Below are 21,799 nucleotides of genomic sequence, written 5' to 3' on the forward strand. Positions count from 1 at the left end.
TCAGTCACTGAAATGCTGTGTTTCTTTTACTGTCTATGGTTAATTCGTATAAATGTGGTTTTTCAAATAGTATGTTTGGCGCCATACATCAGCAAATTATACATTTTGTAAGAGGAAGTGATACTTCTGATGCAATATGTGTTACATGTTTATTGGATATATTGACACAATTTTAGGCTGGTGTATATTATAAACATTATAACAGGTGAAACAGTCACCAAATACACCTATATCATAACATCTTATTGTGAATACATGTTTAAAATATAAACTGAATTAAAACGTGGAGAATTTGTGAAAAATACTTTTTAAATAATAAAGTAAAAGAGGATACATTTAAAATGTTATGGTATTAAAGACCTGGGGCCGTATTCACAACACATTTTAAGGCTAAAAGTTGCTCCTAACTGGCGAATTTAGGAGCAACTCCTAAAAATAATGGGCGTGTCACTCGTAACTTTAGGACTCCTAATTTTTTTGACTAAGAGTAATTCACGAAGCATTTTAGCCCTAAAAGTAGCACCTAAGTCTGGGACAGCTTAAAAGAAGTCGAGAGGACTCCTAACTCACTAAGACCTATTCACAAACCGCTTTTTGTGGCATTTCACGTTGCGATGTTTTGAAATGCGTATGCGGCGGCTACAGGAGCTTCCAATCACGAGGGAACAATTTTGCATTGTAGGCATAACTAGGGATGCAACAACGCCACCAACAACAACCAAAACTACTCACTGCATGTAAACTAATTGTAACATTTCATTGTGAATCAAATTAAAATGTTCTTCTCTTTGCAAACGTAGGCAGAGGCATATAGTGACAGATTAATTCAATAATGTTGCAAAGATATTGCATCAATCCATATGTTTCATTAGGCTACTAGGCTATTTGTTTTTCCTTACTCTTTATTCATTTAGGCTATTTATTCAGTTATTCATCATCTTCCTTCCTACGCACTACTTGTGTAGCGCACGCATTCTCAGACCTGTCACCCGTCACTCATCTATGGAGGACCAAACCTGCAGAAATTAAAAATTAATAAATGAATAAATAAACAAATACATATGCGAATACATGTAAAAATAAATAAATAAATGACTATTTATACTTTTATTTCCTTATTTATGTATAATTATATTTTTTCCACATTTATTTATTTTTTCATTTATTTATTTATGCATTTATTTATGTCTACATTTATTTATTTATACTTTTATTTATTTATACATTTATTTATTTATACATTTATTGCTCTAGTATGCTAATGAGGGGGGGGTGTTTTACCTAAGAAATAGCAATCGATCTCAGAGTGGCAGTACTGAAGCATTGAGGCCACAGTGACACCTTGTGGTGTGACCAAACAATACGCAAGAGGTTTGTGGACGTGACTTTACAGGTCACGCAGGAAATCATGGCCGTAAAACACCAGCAGGTCGGGATTTCTAAAATGTCTGGGCACAAATGAACAGAATCCATAAATAACAGACATGGAAGCGCGTCAAAATGATCCACTATTAACCAAATTTTATGACATGCATTGTAGATCCGTACACAGAAGCTAACTGCATTTTTAATGTAGCCTATCTTCCAAAAACAATGTTGACAGCAACAAACTTTTCCATAAAGAGTTAAAATAAACGTAAATAAAGAGAAAAGAAATAAATGAATTAAAATATTATAATTGAAATAATTGAAAGAACAACATTATAGTATTACAACATTACAATTATAATATTTTAATTCATTTATTTATTTTCTCTTCCTTGCCTTTCATGGTTGTAAATATGATTTGAGACTTCATTGCTGTTATTTAATGAAAATTGAGAATTGTAAAAAAATACAATTTTGTTAATAGCCTATTGTTTGTTCAATGCCTATTTTGTATGTAAATTGGTTTATTTCTCAAAAAAAACTTCCGCCACCTCGCAAACAACAAAATTAATAAATAAATGCCCCAATAAAAAATGGTGTAAAAAAGCCTATGTATGTGATAATTTTATTATATAACATAATTAATATACTAGCACACGGGAAGAGTGTTGAAAAATAGGCTACTTTTTCTTTATTTTTTGCTGTTTCTTCAGAAAAAGAAAAAAGTTCCAAACTCCACAGAACCGCTGCGACTCTAAGCAACACGTGGTGTTTTCTTACTGAACGAATCAGTAGCCTATTTGAACGAATCGTCTGAATTAATGATTGAACTCACTCGTTAAGACGGTGGCATAATACAGTATACTGGCTGTTTTAGTTTCATACTTAAAAGTATAATTTCATTGATTCTATCATTAAATATTTTAATATTCAAAATATTATATTAAAAAAGTGAATCTCATAACATTTACGCAACTGTAATTGCAGTGTAAATGCATCCATGGCTCCTCTGCATTAACAGTCTGTGTAAATAATATCTAATGCCATTCAGAGTCAGCGTCAGTCCCACATCTGCAGTGTGAAGATGGATTTTGTTGAAACTGATTTTACTGGTGACTATGGAAGCTTGTTTCCGCCACTTAATAAAAAAATAATAATAATAATTGCGACTTTTTATCTCACAATTGCGAGTTTACATCTCGCAATTCTGACTTTATTTCTCAGAATTGCGAGATATAAAGTCGCAATTGCGTGTTATAAAGTCAGAATTGCGAGAGAGAAAACTAAGAATTCTGACTTTTTTTCCCGCAATTCCGACTTTATATCACGCAATTCTGGCTTTATAACACATAATTGCGAGTTTATATCTCGCAATTCTGACATATTTTCTCAGAATTGTAAGATATAAACTCGCAATTGCGAGTTATAAAGTCCAATTCTATGGGGAAAAAAGACTAACTTTTTTCCTCTGAGAATAGTTTATATCTCACAATTCTGACTTTATAACACGCAATTGCGACTTTATATCACGCAATTCTGACTTTATATCTCGCAATTCTGACTTTATAACACGCAATTGCGACTTTATATCACGCAATTCTGACTTTATATCTCGCAATTCTGACTTTATAACACGCAATTGCGACTTTATATCACGCAATTCTGACTTTATATCTCACAATTCTGACTTTATATCTCACAATTCTGACTTTATAACACGCAATTGCGACTTTAGGCTATATCACGCAATTCTGACTTATTTATTTATTTTTCATTCTGTGGCGGAAACAAGCTTTCATAGGTGACAGCCCTATAGTAGTGCCTTATTAACTGAATTGATCAGTTAAACTTAAGGACTTATAGGCTACATGATGATGCATATAGCCTATAATAAGGTTTTTAAAAAATGCTCCAGGAAATCAATTTATAGCGGAAATATCACCTCTTTATGGAAAAGTTTGTTGCTGTCAACATTGTTTTTGGAAGATAGGCTACATTAAAAATGCAGTTAGCTTCTGTGTACGGATCTACAATGCATGTCATAAAATTTGGTTAATAGTGGATAATTTGATGCGCTTCCGTGTCTGTTATCTACGGATTCTGTTCATTTGTGCCCAGATATTTTAGAAATCCCGACCTGCTGATGTTTTACGGCCTTGTCCGGAATAAAGAGTAGGCCTATGTATCGTAAACCTATATAGCTATATACAGTTAGGGCATATTAAAGGACATAAACCGTGTTATAAGATTTTGGCCATATTGCCCATCTCTAAGTCATTTATTTCCTGCGTGACCTGTAAAGTCACGTCCACAAACCTCTTGCGTATTGTTTGGTCACACCACAAGGTGTCACTGTGGCCTCAATGCTTCAGTACTGCCACTCTGAGATCGATTGCTATGCCTTAGGTAAAACACGCCCCCCTCATTAGCATACTAGAGCAATAAATGTATAAATAAATAAATGTATAAATATATAAATGCATAAATAAATAAATGTATAAATAAATAAATGTAGACATAAATAAATGTAGACATAAATACATATATAAATAAATAAATGTGAAAATAAATAAAATTGAAAATTAATAAATGCATAAATAAATAAATGAAAAAATAAATGTGGAAACAAAATATAATTATACATAAATAGGGAAATAAAAGCATAAATAGTCATTTATTTATTTATTTTTACATTTATTCGCATATTTATTTATTCATTTATTCATTTTTAATTTCTGCAGGTTTGGTCCTCCATACTCATCATCATAGGGGAGGTGTTTGGAATCATTCCCGCGTTACAATCATCAGCCAATCAAGGTGGTCACTTCAGTCAAGCTCGTGCATGAGTAATGACGTCATCCATAGCAACGAAGACTCACTCTTAGTTTAGGAGTTGTCATTTTTCTTTACTAAGAGTAGGTCTGAAAGGCATTGTGAATAACTTTTAAGAGAAAACTCCTAGCTAAAATATTTTAGTGCGATTTAGGAGCACTCCTAGTGGTAAGAGAAAATGCTTTGTGAATACGGCCCCAGGGGCCGTATTCACAAAGAATTTTAAGGCTAAAAGTAGCTCCTAACTGGCGAATTTAGGAGCAACTCCTAAAAATAATGGGCGTGTCACTCCTAACTTTAGGACTCCTCATTTTTTTCACTAAGAGTAATTCACGAAGCATTTTAGCCCTAAAAGTAGCACCTAAGTCTGGGACAGCTTAAAAGAAGTCGAGAGGACTCCTAACTCACTAAGACCTATTCACAAAGGATTGTAACGCATACCACCGCCTCTCGCAGTCGTCCGGGGTCAATGCAAGTCCATGAGCTGTATGCCAAAATCATCAGTATTAAAACAATAAAAGACCTGAAATATTTCAGTTGGTGTGCAATGAATCTAAAATATATGAAAGTTAAATTTTTATCATTACATTATGGAAAATAATGAACTTTATCACAATATGCTAATTTTTGAAAAGGACCTGTACATGTATTTGTGTGTGTTTTCTGATGAATGGTGTAGTCTATGATTGGGGTAGGATGAAGGGGTACATTAGCCATACTGAAATGAATCCCGTTAACAGTTATTTAGCTACGTTTTTAGGAACATAGTTAATTCACTCATTAACTATCTCTCCGGTTTCATTTTATGAAGTTAATATTTACCGAACATTGCTGCAAATATAGTCGTTGCTTTCTACGTTATGGGTGCAGTCCATTTCCCTCCTAAATCATTCATTTGTACATGCACAGCGTAATTATTTATATTTTATGTTGGTTGGAATTCTGAACGGACCGCCACTGCAGACCTCTTTGCGTGATCACGAAGGTAGGCTAATGGCTGAATCGGAATTTATAAGCAAGATCACGGATCAATAGCCTAATACAGCCCAGTTGTGCTAAAATAAATATCATGAGACGATATAGACCATAGCGGCGACATCAAAAAGCGTGTCGCAACTTTTTCTCTCTATGGCTCTGGGTAAGATTTGAATGGACTACATCGGAATACATCACATCCGGTCGGTCCCTCAGCCGGTGCCGAAAGTAAGAATCATTTTTATCGAGACATCAGCTATATTATTATCAGTGATACTGGCCTTCATTCATAAAAAGATGCTATTAAACAATTATTTAAAATATAGTGTCTTTCTGTTGTTTTTACATAACAGTGGAAATTGGTCTCACATTATTTCAATTGTATTTACACACAAAACATTAATGGTGAACATTTCTTATTTTACAAAATGATTCTCTCAAGCCATGGCAATATGCCCCTATTAAACAATAAAAAAGTAAAACATCTTTTTGTTATACATAGTTTAGTAGCCTACTACTAGCAGAATTATATGTGTAGCCTGCTCAACAGATTCACATATTGATCAATAATATAAAATATACAAGTATGTGATAACTAGGATTGAAGTGAGTTGTTGAAAAAATATTTGGGGTGTTCTGTTTTTTTGGTTTTTTTTACATACTGCATGATGTTCGAAGCTTCAAACGTCATCAATTACTTGGTATTGTCATTTCGATACAAGCATCGGTACAGTGTGATACATACAATAGTTGTCATAGTGTCTGGTTATTCCCTGGGTTAAACACTAGAGGTCCTGTCTGTCACTGATTGTTCATTGCATTACAGCTGTTTCTCGTCACCTTGTTTGCACTTGTGTATATATACCCTGTCTGTTTCAGTGTTTGTCACGGAGTCCTTGTTATTGTCCCCACACTCCGTTTGTCTTCTTGTTATTGGATTGCCTTTTCTGGATTTTGACCTTTGCCTGGACTGTTGTGAGTACGGATTACCCTTTTAAATAAACTGCTTTTTGGATCTCTATTCCCCGTGTGTGCGTGTCGTGACAGAAGGACTCCGTCATGCAGAGATCCAGCGGTATGGGGTCTCCTAAGTCTCCAGACACTGATAGGGGGAAGAAACAGCAGAAGGGGAATTCTCAACCTAAAGAGATTCCTCCTCGCATGAACATCTTTGAGTGTTTTGCACTGTGGGCCCGATTGACTGAGGAAGCTGATTTGAAGGAAGCTTCCACACCCCCTTCAGATCATCCCAGAGAGTCATTCGAGGGAACCCGGCTGGCAAAATATTCCGGGAACCGCGGAGGTCATAGGAGAGGAGGTACTAGAGGGGAGTCCAGGTATCACTCTCCTCCTCGATCCTTCATGGAACCTGAGGTGGTGCAATCCAGCCTAGACTTCCATCCACCACCGGTTTCGTCCAGCATGAGGCCTTCATCGATGGTTCCGTCCAGCCCAGAGCTCTCACCGCTGGCGCCGGCCAACCCAGCACCCTCTCGCTCTCATGGACGGAGGAGGAGGAAGAGACACGTTCCGTCTGCCCAGTCAGAGACTGTTCACGTTCCGTCTGCCCAGTCAGAGACTGTTCACGTCCCGTCTGCCCAGTCAGAGACTGTTCACCTTCCGTCTGCCCAGCGAGAGACTGTTCACGTTCCGTCCGCCTTTTTGGACCTGGGCTATCTGGAGCGCCTGGTTCGGATCCTGGACATGCCCATGTCTGCTGTCCCTGAGCCGGAGCCGGTGTCTGCTGTCCCTGAGCCGGAGCCGGTGTCTGCTGTCCCTGAGCCGGAGCCGGTGTCTGCTGTCCCTGAGCCGGAGCCGGTGTCTGCTGTCCCTGAGCCGGAGCCGGTGTCTGCTGTCCCTGAGCCGGAGCCGGTGTCTGCTGTCCCTGAGCCGGAGCCGGTGTCTGCTGTCCCTGAGCCGGAGCCGGTGTCTGCAGTCTCTCAGCCGGAGCCAGTGTCTGCTGTTCCAGAGTCGGAGCCAGTGTCTGCTGTTCCAGAGCCAGTGTCTGCTGTTCCAGAGCCAGTGTCTGCTGTTCCAGAGCCAGTGTCTGCTGTTCCAGAGCCAGTGTCTGCTGTTCCAGAGCCAGTGTCTGCTGTTCCAGAGCCAGTGTCTGCTGTTCCAGAGCCAGTGTCTGCTGTTCCAGAGCCAGTGTCTGCTGTTCCAGAGCCAGTGTCTGCTGTTCCAGAGCCAGTGTCTGCTGTTCCAGAGCCAGTGTCTGCTGTTCCAGAGCCAGTGTCTGCTGTTCCAGAGCCAGTGTCTGCTGTTCCAGAGCCAGTGTCTGCTGTTCCAGAGCCAGTGTCTGCTGTTCCAGAGCCAGTGTCTGCTGTTCCAGAGCCAGTGCCTGTTCCAGAGCCAGTGCCTGTTCCAGAGCCAGTGCCTGTTCCAGAGCTGGAGCAAATTTCTGTTCCAAAGCCAGTGCCCGTTCCAGAGCCGGAGGCAGAGCCAGTGCCCGTTCCAGAGCCGGAGGCAGAGCCAGTGCCCGTTCCAGAGCCGGAGGCAGAGCCAGTGCCCGTTCCAGAGCTGGAGCCAATGTCTGTTCCAGAGCCAGTGCCAGTGTTTGTTTCTGTGTTTGTGTCTGTTCTTGTGGCTGTTACAGTTTTGGTGTCTGTTCCTGAGCCGGTGTCTGTTCCTGAGCCGGTGCCTGTTCCAGAGCCGGAGCCAATGTCGGTTCCAAAGCCAGTGTCTGTTCATGAGCCGGTGTCTGTTGCTGTTCCTGTGCCATGGTCGCCCTCGCCCTGTTCGTCACCGCCCTGGCCGCCCGAGGGGTCTTCACCGCCCTGGCCGCCCGAGGGGTCTTCACCGCCCTGGCCGCCCGAGGGGACTTCACCGCCCTGGCCGCCCGAGGGGTCTTCACCGCCCTGGCCGCCCGAGGGGTCTTCACCGCCCTGGCCGCCCGATGGGTCGTCTGCTTCGCCCTGGCCGCCCGATGGGTCGTCTGCTTCGCCCTGGCCGCCCGATGGGTCGTCTGCTTCGCCCTGGCCGCCCGATGGGACGTCTGCTTCGCCCTGGCCGCCCGATGGGACGTCTGCTTCGCCCTGGCCGCCCGATGGGACGTCTGCTTCGCCCTGGCCGCCCGATGGGACGTCTGCTTCGCCCTGGCCGCCCGATGGGACGTCTGCTTCGCCCTGGCCGCCCGATGGGACGTCTGCTTCGCCCTGGCCGCCCGATGGGACGTCTGCTTCGCCCTGGCCGCCCGATGGGACGTCTGCTTCGCCCTGGCCGCCCGATGGGACGTCTGCTTCGCCCTGGCCGCCCGATGGGACGTCTGCTTCGCCCTGGCCGCCCGATGGGACGTCTGCTTCGCCCTGGCCGCCCGATGGGTCGTCTGCTTCGCCGTGGCCGCCCGATGGGTCGTCTGCTTCGCCGTGGCCGCCCGATGGGTCGCCTGCTTCGCCGTGGCCGCCCGATGGGTCGCCTGCTTCGCCGTGGCCGCCCGATGGGTCGCCTGCTTCGCCGTGGCCGCCCGATGGGTCGCCTGCTTCGCCGTGGCCGCCCGATGGGTCGCCTGCTTCGCCGTGGCCGCCCGATGGGTCGCCTGCTTCGCCGTGGCCGCCCGATGGGTCGCCTGCTTCGCCGTGGCCGCCCGATGGGTCGCCTGCTTCGCCGTGGCCGCCCGATGGGTCGCCTGCTTCGCCGTGGCCGCCCGATGGGTCGCCTGCTTCGCCGTGGCCGCCCGATGGGTCGCCTGCTTCGCCGTGGCCGCCCGATGGGTCGCCTGCTTCGCCGTGGCCGCCCGATGGGTCGCCTGCTTCGCCCTGGCCGCCCGATGGACTGTCTGCTTCGCCCTGGCCGCCCGATGGACTGTCTGCTTCGCCCTGGCCCCCGGCTAAACCATCACCCCCTGTTTCTGTTCCCTTTCATGGACCTGGCCCCCCATCCCTCCCCCTGATCCTCCACCATTCCACCTCCCTCCTGAACTCTCGTCTTGTGTGTTTTGCCCTGGTCTGTCTCTCCTGTTTCCCCCCTGGCCTGTCCCTCCTGTTCCACCCGGGTCGGATGGAGCGTCTGGTAGCCGCTCCGTAGGGAGGGGGTTATGTCACAGTGTCTGGTTATTCCCTGGGTTAAACACTAGAGGTCCTCAGTTTTCACGGTGTCTATGCATTCTCACTACACTTCCCATGATCCTGTCTGTCACTGATTGTTCATTGCATTACAGCTGTTTCTCGTCACCTTGTTTGCACTTGTGTATATATACCCTGTCTGTTTCAGTGTTTGTCACGGAGTCCTTGTTATTGTCCCCACACTCCGTTTGTCTTGTTATTGGATTGCCTTTTCTGGATTTTGACCTGTGCCTGGACTGTTGTGAGTACGGATTACCCTTTTAAATAAACTGCTTTTTGGATCTCTATTCCCCGTGTGTGCGTGTCGTGACAATAGTGCTTTGAAAACTAAATCGGAGCCCCGTATCCGGTATCAACCATCCCATCACTATTTGTTGCTAGTTGTTGTGATTTGGTGTTGACTAGCTGATATCTAGAGTTAACAGGTGTAAGAAAACATGATGTGGACGTCGATGATCTCAAAAATTAAGTTTATAACAGCTTAGCAATGGCAAGGTACACGAAGCACCTTGGGTTCACCGGCGTCAAAATTAACCCAGAACATCCAAATCTTAAACCTTTTATCCTGTTACAGTTTACCACTCTTAATGTAAAAGAAGTTGCCCTTGTTGTAACAGCTGTGTTCTGTATGTTAATGAAGTTGAGACACCCCATTGTCTGAGAAGGTTCTCGGTGTCCCACACCCATTCCCATTCTACAATTGACTACCATTTGCTCAGGATGTGATCAACCCAAATGGTGAAGAAACCATATAAATTCACTTCCTTCATCTCTATGATAATTAAGCCATTTTGGGGATGAGCTCATTCTAAAATATATTTTGGAGTGGAATCTGGGTCGAGGCAAACTACAATTTCTTACAGTCCCTTCTCTGATGCTCTTGGCCCAAGAGAAGCATCACATCCACTCCCTTCACAGATTACACCTCCCTTCTCTATCGATCAGGTGCCAAGTGGCAGTGAAGCCCTGCCTTAGGTTGTCCCCCTCTGGCCACCGGAGAATCTTACCAGTCTTTGGGTCGACACCTCATGCACACTGGATACAGCTCCATCCAATTGTGCAGAATTATCAAAGAGACTCTTCTAAAATTTTGGGTTATACAAACTTTTTCTTGGGTGTGGGTGATAAGACATTTAAAGGGTTAGTTCACCCAAAATTGAAAATTCTGTCAGTGTTTACTCACCCTCATGTTGTTCCAACCCCGTAAGACCTTCGTTCATCTTCGGAACACGAATTAAGATATTTTTGATGAAATCTTATAGCTGGTTAACTGACTAGAGGCCAACAGAGAAGGAGATGAATAGTTGAAATAAAGTCGTTATTTTTGTTTGTTTTTGCGCAAACAAAGTATTCTCGTCGCTTGATAAAGTTAAGATTGAGCCACTGTAGTCACTTGGACTATTTTAAAGATGTCTTTAATAACTTTTCGGGCCTGGCAAGTTTCAATCCCTGACGAAGCCTATGGAGGAGTATGGAGGAGTGATCCAGCTCTTAGATTTCATCAAAAATATCTTAATTCGTGTTCCGAAGATGAACGAAGGTCTTACGGGGTTGGAACAACATGAGGGTGAGTAAATACTGACAGATTTTTCATTTTTGGGTGAACTATCCCTTTAAGAACCAGCACAGCATGTAGGAGTGTCCTAAAGCGATCATTAAGTTATCTGCTATTTAACGTTTAAACATAGAACACATAACATAATGCATTGACAAATAATAAGATACATTGAATAATAAGATAGTGTGTGTGTACGTGCTTTTTCATTTTGTCTTGTGTATTGTGTCCATTTTCTCAGTATGGAAATCCTTTATCCAAATGCATCCAATACAATAATATATTTAATGCAAATGCAAATGAGTATGCATATATTTGTGTCTTCATGTGCAGTAAGTCTGTGTCTTTTTGCATTTCTTAGTGTGGGTATGTCCTCTGCCCACTTGTTTTCCATCTATTTGCACAGACTGCTGTCCATAGTCTCTGAAATGGTTTGATCTCTTCTGGTTTCTCTTCTCATTTTCCATTCTTTTCCACTTGGACCATAAGTCCTTCTAGAATAAGCAGTCACTTGTGTTGTTCGAGTCTGTGCCTCTCCATCAGTTTCATCCATCCCATGGTGAGTCTAAGGGTTTTTGAGATAATTTAGGCCTGTAGTTCTGGATCTTGCAGGTCTGGAAATCTCTGTATCCTGTTCTTTTTCTTGAGAAAACCCCCTGGCTCCATTGGTTCTACTGGCCATCTCGTCATTCAAACCCCCAAATCATCTTCCTCCAGGAGGTTACACCTTTCAGACAAACTGTCTCGATGCTTATATCTGAAACAATGATCAAAAGAAGAGGTTGCCCCCCTTTCCCCCACAATCATCTTTTCTCATTCAAACATCAAAGTCACAGAAGTTTCATCTCAAAACATCAAACATCGGTAATGTTTTTTTTAATTATATTTAAAAAGTTCTCATCACACATTAAAAATGTATCCACAATTTATGAGATCATGCTCTACTTATATAAAAATTCAAGTTATTTATTTTCTAATAAGCTCTTGCCCAAACCGTTCAGAGTGTGACAGGTGTATTCAGCATTTGGTCCTAATGGCAGTTAATTTATCTCATTGACAAATGTATAATTATTGTACATTTTGGAACAACTGATAAAACTAGTTACAAAAATGATCTTAGACAATTCTTGAGTGGCATTTGTTGGTAGCCTACTGTATCACGTGCCGTTTGAACTGACGCGCTACAGCGATCATCTTTCACATTTAAAAGCGCCAAAACGTGGGACATATTGACAGAACCTGACAGCTGAGAATTTGTTCCATATCAAAAGTAACCTTCTCGGTCTAGTCTGTCGGTGTCAGTGTCCTCTTTGTCCGCGATTTTTCTCTGCGTGAGAAAATGCAGTGGTCCAATCAGTAGTTAAGAGCCTGAACTTGCTTATTGTAATTCGGAAATTACTGCACATGAGTGAAAAAAAATACACCACAGAAGAATGTATAATTTAGCATGAGATTTCTTTGTTGAGTGTGAGACCATGAGATTGAGGCTGAATGCGTGAGTGTCACGCCAGTGTCACGTGAGAGTTGGCAACCCTGCTGTGTTAAAGCTCCAGTAGGTAACTTTTGTAAACAAATATTTGTTAAAACTGTCATTATGTCCTGACAGTAGAATATGAGACAGATAATCGGTGAAAAAATCAAGCTCCTCTGGCTCCTCCCTGTGGTCCTATTGCCATTTGCAGAAATACACCGCTCCCGGTCAGAAACAACCAATCAGAGCCAGGAGGAATGTTTTAGCAGTTTCAATCACGCTCGTGTACGCGCTGATCACCCCTCTCTGTTGCACAGCGCGAACTGTCGTTCGTGACTCTCCTGTTCGAAATCGTTCATCAAAATGAACGAATCTTTTTTCGAGTCATTTCGTTCATTCAACGAACAAATGACTCGAGAAAAGATTTGTTCATTTTGATGAACGAGTTCGAACAGGATCACGAACGTGCATCACAGAACAGAGCAAGGTGAGCATTTGTGCTTATAAAACTAATAAAGTTTTTTATTTATTTTTGAAATGACCGATCGTTTCGCTGGTTAAGAACCTTATTCATCGCCTGGTATCGTTTAAAGCCCTTTGAAGCTGCACTGAAACTGTAATTTGGTCCATGAAACGTTTGTGTCCTATTGAAGTCCATTATATGGAGAAAAAGCCTGGAATGTTTTCATCAAAAACCTTAATTTCTTTTCGACTGAACAAAGAAAGTCATGGACATCTTGGATGACATGGGGGTGAGTAAATTATCAGCAAAAGTTTTTTTTAAAGTGAACTAATCCTTTAACGTTATCTTACTAGCTATTTATAACTTATAGAAAGAGTGCAACGTTATAAAGTTACATGTATTGCAAAATACATAATGATTTGAGGACCAAGTTTGTAGTCAAAGTATGGGCAGGCTATAGTCAATGTAAAGCATATTGTTGATGTTTCATCCCTATTTGTGAATGTTCCATAACTGTTTATAAGCCGCCGTCATCGGTGGTCCTGCTTACTAGCCTGCACGTTCACGGCAGGCTCCACTGTGGGGGAGGAGCTGTGGAGGGAGGAGCTGTGGAGGGAGGAGCTGTGGAGGGAGGAGCTGTGGAAGGAGGAGCTGTGGAGGAGGAGCTGTGGAGGGAGGAGCTGTGGAGGGAGGAGCTGTGGAAGGAGGAGCTGTGGAGGGAGGAGCTGTGGAGGGAGGAGCTGTGGAGGGAGGAGCTGTGGAGGGAGGAGCTGTGGAGGGAGGAGCTGTGGAAGGAGGAGCTGTGGAGGGAGGAGCTGTGGAGGAGGAGCTGTGGAGGGAGGAGCTGTGGAGGAGGAGCTGTGGAAGGAGGAGCTGTGGGGGAGGAGCTGTGGAGGGAGGAGCTGTGGAGGGAGGAGCTGTGGAGGAGGAGCTGTGGAGGGAGGAGCTGTAGAGGGAGGAGCTGTGGGGGAGGAGCTGTGGAGGGAGGAGCTGTGGAGGGAGGAGCTGTGGGGGAGGAGCAGTGAAGGAGGAGCTGTGGAGGGAGGAGCTGTGGAGGAGGAGCTGTGGAGGGAGGAGCTGTGGAGGGAGGAGCTGTGGGGGAGGAGCTGTGGAGGGAGGAGCTGTGGAGGAGGAGCTGTGGAGGGAGGAGCTGTGGAGGGAGGAGCTGTGAGGGAGGAGCTGTGGAGGGAGGAGCTGTGGAGGGAGGAGCTGTGGAGGGAGGGCTGTAGCGCAGCAGAGAGCAAGGGGGTTTGACCTGTAAGTTGTGCTTGTTCAAATTTTCAGGCTAAGTCAACATTTTCTCAAAACTCCCTACTGCAGCTTTAAGTGACTTTTGAACAAGTTTTTTTATTCAACTTCACAAGGCTAAAAGTGCCCCTAGTTGAAGAAACGCCCCTATATATTTGCAGGACTAGCCATTGTAATTAGTGGTTATCTCAGTTTTTACATTTTGAGACCAAAAATGTCCTGCCGTTGGGATTGCGACATTTTGTTAGGCCGCACGAGACTTCCCCAAAAGGACCGCTCCGACTGATTATAATTTACACACGGTCATCAAACAGAAAATCATGTGATTACAAACTAAAGTAAAATGGACAGTACAGAAGCGGTACGAATATTAAATTGCATTGTTACAAACACACTTGGTGATATAAAAAATAATATAAATTTATATAAAATTACTTTTTGATTTTAAAATTCCACTTCATCATCCAAAATAAATGCAAATACTTATTTGTTTTTTTTTAAAATTATAGCTAGGTTTTTATTCACATTATCCACTAACAAAAATAACAATGTTGTCAAAGCTGTGTCCTGTTAAATCACTGATTGCCATTTAGACTTCTGTTTGGAATTATGCCACTGCAATTATTAAATTCAGCTGTTTGTTACTTCTGTGTTCATGTATGTTTCATGTTTTATTATTTTAATCTTTATTTTATTTCAGAATTTATCTGTTAGCCCTGTAAAGTGTTCCCCACAGGTTACTATTTTTTGTGTTTACCTTACAGAAAGTGGTGCAGTGTTTCACCCTCAAAAACACTGGTTTAGTGCATGGTTCTAATTGATGGGTAATTAAATTGTACATTTAATTATCTCTTTTATATTATAGACAATGATGTGGATGGAGAGACTGTTGCCATTGGTCTGACGGAGTCTATGGTTTCATTGCTGTTTGAGGGATCATTTAAGAAGCAGGCAAAATTCCATAGATTTGTCCAACAAATGAAGGAAACGGTGACGTTAACGCTTGAACCTGTGCAAGCAGAATGCCTTTTGCAGTCTTCGGCTGGAGCAAGGTTTTTGCTATTTAATGTTTCATTTGTTTCAGATAAAGAAGCTGGGGTTTTCCTTTGCTTCCCCATATTCATTTACTGTAATTCTACTTGTGCTTAATTTCTTGCATCTATAACGTTAAGTATTACAGATGTTTTGAAATATCTGCCTTTTTCTTTGCCAACTATATAAACAGAAAACACAACTTAAACAGATCAGAAAACAGACTATTTGACATGGTGAAAAAGCAGGGTGCACAGTTTCAGCCCAGTGTGGCCTGAGTTTTTAGTACATAGCTATTATTTATGTTTACTGTGCAACCATTTATTGATGGGTCAGTTCACGCACAAAGAAAATTATGTCAATACTCGTCCCCGTGTCATTGCAAAATTTCCATCTCCAGAACACAAATTAAGATATTTTTTAATGAAATCTAGAAGCTTTCTGTCCCTCCATTGATAGCTTACACAACTAACATTTTCAAGACAGGTGGTAAAGACATGATTCAAGTAATCCATGTGTCTCAACTGGTTTAACCTCAATTTATGAACACAATCTACATTTACAAAATATGAATCTCCAGCGTGCGTTCATGAGAGCACCACAACGCATACATGTTTGGTTTGATGCAAGAGCAGACGTTGTGTAAACACGTGTTCAAGATTAATATAAGCGGTAAACTATGTTGTAAATTACAACACAAACAAAGCACTCGCATGGCTTCATAAATTGAGGTTAAACCACTGATTTGGATTTCCTGCCTGACATATTATAAATACCACAAGCACCCGCCGTTAACAATCTGTCCCTCACAGAATGCGTGACTTCGCCACAAGTTTTTTTTTCTTCTGTGACTTAACGAATAATAAAATTTTTGGTCGACTAACGATTAGTTGAATATAATGGGCAGCCCTAGTCTTTACTACCTTTCTGGGCCTTGAAAGTGGTAGTCGCGTAGCTGTCAATGAAGGGATCAGAAAGCTGTCAGACTTCATTAAAAATATTTTAATTTGTGGTCTGAAGATGAATGCAAAGTGTTACAAGTTTGGAACGACATGAGGGTGAGTAAATAATGACAGAATTAAAATTTTTGGGTGAACTAACCCTTTAAGTTGTATGAATTGACAACAGTGTATGAGTAGAGTTAAGATGATAAAGAAAAGTTTAGGGCACATATTTCAAGTAAGACTTGTCTGGAAAAATCCTGAAGTTAGTGTTGATTATATTAATTTGTCTTTTCAGTTGTAAAATTTTTTTGTATTTGCAAATACAAGAGTATTTGTTGCACTTTATGTATTTCACTCCATTGCCTAATTATTACTTTCTCTTTTCCCACTTAGCAATATCAGCCCATCAGCAGCTTTTCCTACACTTTTTGAAGTTCCTAAGTTCCCTTGTGATGTTCAGTCTAAGTTGGATCAAAAATAAAGCAAAGTTTCATCATCAGAAAGGATCAAAATTATATGAACATTGTATGAAAGGATGGCTCAGTACAGTATATAGTATTCCCCATAAACTGTGCTAAGGTCTTAATGGGTTACATTTTTTAAATAACATTTTGAACAAAATTTATCGCTAAACTTGTGTTTAAATTGTTTTTGCAAGTATACGACTAATAAAGAGTATGTTCAAGTGGCTAAGGCCCTGACTCTGAGGTACTCATTTTTAAAGGACAAAGAGGGCAATAGATATGTAAGTAGATGAGTAAATATCGTACTCTTGGTTCTGTTCATATAGGTTGTTGTTTTGTGTAAAAAAAAAAAGATTTTGACCAAATATTATTTTAAATCGCACACATGGCACATGTCTCTGAAACGCAACTTTTAAATTTGAGCGGATACCTTTGGCTGATGTTGAAGTAAAAAGACTTAAACAGAAGTTTGGGCATTCAAAAAAATATTTTCAACCTGAAAAAAACACTTGCAAACAAATTACAACTCCTGCGGTGAGAACATGTGTGTATATATATATATATATATATATATATATATATATATATATATATATATATATACGTATATATATATATATATATATATATATATATATATATATATATATATATATATATATATATATATATACGTATATATATATATATATATATATATATATAATCTTTTTACAATGTTACATGTTTGTATTGTTCTCAAATTTATCATTTTAACAAGTGACAAGATGCAGACATTTTAATTATTTTCTTGCCTAGAATTTAGAAATAATACCTGATTGTTTTTGTCTGTGCACAAGGACATGGATGTTGTTGGAGACTGGAGTGGATGCTACCTCAGTAGAGGGACATGTGAAAGTCCTACAGGACCAATATTGTAAGACACAGATACTCGCATTGTTGAAGAGCGAATGAGGAGGACCCTTGCCTGGAGGAGGAAGGAGATCACTGGTGGGATGAGGGTTGAAGATGCTGACAACAAATATCCGTTCTTGAAGAGTCCATCAGGGGTTAGTGTTCAAATTATAAAAGTACACAAACCCATTCACATGTAGAACTGTATAAAACCCTGATTTTCCTTATGCTTGTGTCTTTTTAACTAATTTCAGCTTTATCAAGAAATTGGTTTCCTGTTTAAGTCTGACAATCTCTCCTGGCCCTTTTAAGAAAATTTTGGAAACATTGCATCCAGTGAGCTACAACTTGCTCAAGGGAAATCTCTTTTAGCAAAGCCCCACAAAGAAGCTAGAGAAAAATCTCTCATTGAAGACCATCTTGGTAATTAACTTTTTTTTTGTTGACTTTTATCCTATTTAATAAAGGGATAGTTAACCCTAAAAATGAAAATTTCTGTCATTGATTATTCACCATCATGTCGTTCTAAATCTGTTCGACTTTTGTTCATCTTTGTAACACAAATGAAGATATTTTTTAATGATGTATGAGAGCTTTCTGTCCCTCCATTGATCACTTCTTAACTACCAGTTTCAAGAGAGGTAGTAAAATCATGTCAATATCATGTGATATCTTTTGTTTCAGGAATTGATTTCAACGCAGCACTTCTCATGTTGCCAGCCTTATTCAGAGAGAAGCTTGAACGCTTCATTGTGCTTCTTGAGGTGCGCATATGTTTTTCTATGAATTGAATGTCATAAATGCATTTTATAAATCTTGAAATATATTTACTGTCAACATACAAATTGGGGGCTGCTGCATTTTGTATCTATTTTGTGTTCAATTTGACATATCCATGAAAGGACTTTTTCATAACTCTGATTATATTTGCTAAGTGATTATATTTTGTGCTTTTATTGCAGTAAGCACAATCGATCCTTGGGGTACAAAATTGCCCCATAAGTGGTACAAAGTTCTAAGTTACAATTTTGTACCTCACATTAAAGGTACACCTTCAGTGTACCACCCCAGTGATGGCCACTTGTACCCTAAAAGGTACAGTTTTGTACTTTTTTTTTGACAGTACTCAGTCTCGCCTCCTTCTTTCGAGCGCTCAGTTTGAGTTAAAAAACAACACATTTTAGCGCTAGATCTCTTATTTAATAGCGAACTAAATAAATGCTCTGCTAGTTAACTGGAGATGTCTTTTTTTATTTGTATTAGGTACATCCGTGCCTCAATGTTTCAAAAAGTGGTGGGAGACAATATATCGACCCTTTGAAAAAGTGGTGGGACATGACTTAACTGGGTTTAAACAAATCATGTGAGCAGTAGTGGTGGCTTTCTTAATCTATTTAAAATAATTTTGCAAGGATTCTTGAAAAAAAACGTTCAAAAAAATAAATTATGTCACAAAATTTGATGAAAGTGATGCTTTTGAAAAAATATTTCCGACAATAAATGAAAGATTTTTGAAATGGCATGTCTGGTTTGTCTCGGCGGAGCTGAGATGAGAAAAATCGGAACACGGCTGTATTCTTGTTCAGCTGCTTAATCTCGTTGGCAGTCGACCACACTAAACCAGTCCTCAAGACACCAGTACATCTGTTCGCGGGAGTTATCATAGAGCACTGCTGCTCAGACGCCAACAATTTCATCCTCACTGAGGACATTCTGAGGGCCTGGCAAAATTGGCAACTCGAGACTCAAGGGCACATCAAGAGGGACTTCAGGGGCAAGCAGATCATGCACAGTCTCATCAATCCCAATAGTTGAAAGTTTATCAATTACCTGTGCTCCCTTCAGTGCACCACCCATTCTGGAAAAGCAGAACATCAGGGATCATACACAATTCAATTCAATTATTTCCATGATTTGTCGGCATCTAACCATGATCTTATTTATTACCCGAAACATCGGTGTGAACTAAAAGAATACAAAAATATTTCCAAATAGCCCTGAACATTGTTTACAAGTAAAAACTCAGCACATAAACAAAGTAAAAAGTAGTAAAAGATAATGACTCACCGCAATGAAATTGTTTGAAGGTATTCCTCATCAGAGTTGTCGTCCGGGTAACCATGAAATGAGGGTCCCTCTTCTTCCCAATCAATCCTGTAAGATACAACAAACTCGAATGAATAGAAACAACTCAATAAAAATCCAATGATAGAATAGAATAGAAGCCTACTTACACACTGTTCCTGGGGTCATTGAATGCATTTTCGTTCAACTCCTCTTCAACAATGCTCATGTCATGCATACTGTGAGAATAAATGATAATTTAAAACATGTATCAGATGAAAACATGCAACCAGAGAGTATTGAGAAGGGACACAGACTACAGACCTAAAAACAATGACAATTTATGGGTTACCTCTGCTCAAGGGTTTCAATTTCCGGTGCACTCAGATGTTCATCTCTAAAAGCAGTAATCATAACACAGTATGAGGTATAGGTAATTACAAGTTTTATATGAAACTTGTACTTAAACAATTACAAAATTATTTCCATGCAATGACTTACCTATCTGTCCCACTGGAAATGCTTGACAATGCTGGAGCATTTGCCACTTGATAACATTTTGCCTTAAAGGGATAGTTCACCCAAAAATGAAAATTCTGTCAGTATTTACTCACCCTCATGTTGTTCCAACCCCGTAAGACCTTCGTTCATCTTCGGAACACGAATTAAGATATTTTTGATGAAATCTGAGAGCTGGATCACTCCTCCATACTAGTCCATAGGCTTCTTCAGGGATTGAAACTTGCCGGCCTCGAAAAGTTATTAAAGACATCGTTAAAATAGTCCAAGTGACTACAGTGGCTCAATCTTAAGTTTATCAAGCGACGAGAATACGTGAGCATAAAAACCCCAAAAATAACAACTTTATTTCAACTATTCATTTCCTTTTCTGTGGGCCTCGAGTCAGTTCACTCGTATAATAGCGTAAGCTTCTGTTGTTGTACGTCACACGCATCACCCACATGACCAGCGTCGGCCAATAGTGAGCCTACGTGTGACATATCTCTACGCAATCATACTAAGTTAACTGACTATAGAGGCCCATATAGAAGGAAATTAATAGTTGAAATAAAGTCATTATTTTTGTTTGTTTTTGCACGCAAAAAGTATTCTCGTCGCTTGATAAACTTAAGATTGAGCCACTGTAGTCACTTTTTAACGATGGACTATTTTAACGATGTCTTTAATGACTTTTCGAGGCCGGCAAGTTTCAATCCCTGAAGAAGCCTATGGACTATTATGGAGGAGTGATCCAGCTCTCAGATTTCATCAAAAATATCTTAATTCGTGTTCCGAAGATGAGCGAAGGTCTTACGGGGTTGGAACAACATGAGGGTGAGTAAATACTGACAGAATTTTCATTTTTGGGTGAAAGGGGGGTTGATGTGTTCCTAATCCAAAGGGTACTCTCATAACTGGACAAATCAGATGGGAAAATCAGATCATGGTTTATTGACCAACTATTCTTACATAAAAGGAACTTGACTCCAGCAGTTGTTGACCATCCGCAACATGTTCACAAAATAACACTATAGGCATAGGCTACATACAAAATTACTATATGCGTCTATTCAATGTGAGGTCACAGTTTAAATGATAAATAACAGAAAATGTCAGATAACATAAAACTTGAATTAGCCTTAGGTGTGCAAACAATGCAAGAACAATCATATGCTCTATTAAAATATATTCTTATCGAATTTCTAGGTTACAAAAAGTAAACTTACAAACCTTGTTTTTAGCGCCTTCTCTACTTTACCTCAATAGCTGCTATTCATCAAAGAGCCTGTTTAACTTTTAGAACAAAAAAGCAAGAAAGACTTATGAAGCTTTTTGTTTCTTTAAATTATTGTAATTTCACCCCTGGCATGACCTATTTTTATTATTTACATATCCTTATGTATATTTTTCTTCTTGTTGTTGCAATGAAAAATAAATAAAAAAAAGTGAATGTGAGCATTAAAGAGATGCAAGTTCTTTCGTTCCTGAATTGATGTTTCTGACTCTTATTTAGTGTCCTCTGTCTTTATAAAAAGGGAAAGACACGACTGGACCCTGCATTCACCCGCCGTCGGTGTAGATTGATTAATAATCCATAATCCTTCGCCATAGTAGTGTAAATGCGCTGCATCGTTGAGGTGAAGTCTGTCTCTTCACCGCTGGATGGCACATGCATACTAGTACTACTAATCCTCTTCTTCTCCTCCTCCTCCTCACTTCATTGCGCAGTTTGGATAATGTTTATCAAGCGCTCCACTTTTCCCACGCGCCAATTTGCGGGATTTTGCGCGTTTCGTGGGAAATCGGTATAACACTGTACAAGGAAGAGTTAAAGTGACCGTCATCCGTGTGTGAGGTAGGTTTGAATGATTAACATAGTTTTACTTTGTTTGCTTCGTTTTTTGTGTGTGCCTGTGCTCATCTGTGT

At 40.8% G+C, this 21,799-nt stretch overlaps 1 protein-coding gene across 1 annotated transcript in view; it reads left to right on the plus strand.

Annotated features, from left to right (window-relative positions):
• The first annotated feature begins 21,571 nt into the window (after positions 1-21,571).
• ankrd6b (ankyrin repeat domain 6b) overlaps positions 21,572-21,799 on the plus strand; it is a 50,249-nt gene continuing 50,021 nt past the window's right edge. The window contains exon 1 of the mRNA XM_077219652.1: positions 21,572-21,727. The gene's annotated coding sequence lies outside the window, so the exon portion shown is untranslated. The remainder of the gene's footprint in view (positions 21,728-21,799) is intronic.

This window comes from Siphateles boraxobius, unplaced genomic scaffold (assembly GCF_051911475.1).
Source record: "Siphateles boraxobius isolate OS27281-9 unplaced genomic scaffold, OSU_SipBor_1 8, whole genome shotgun sequence".
Classification (NCBI taxonomy): Eukaryota; Metazoa; Chordata; class Actinopteri; order Cypriniformes; family Leuciscidae; genus Siphateles; species Siphateles boraxobius.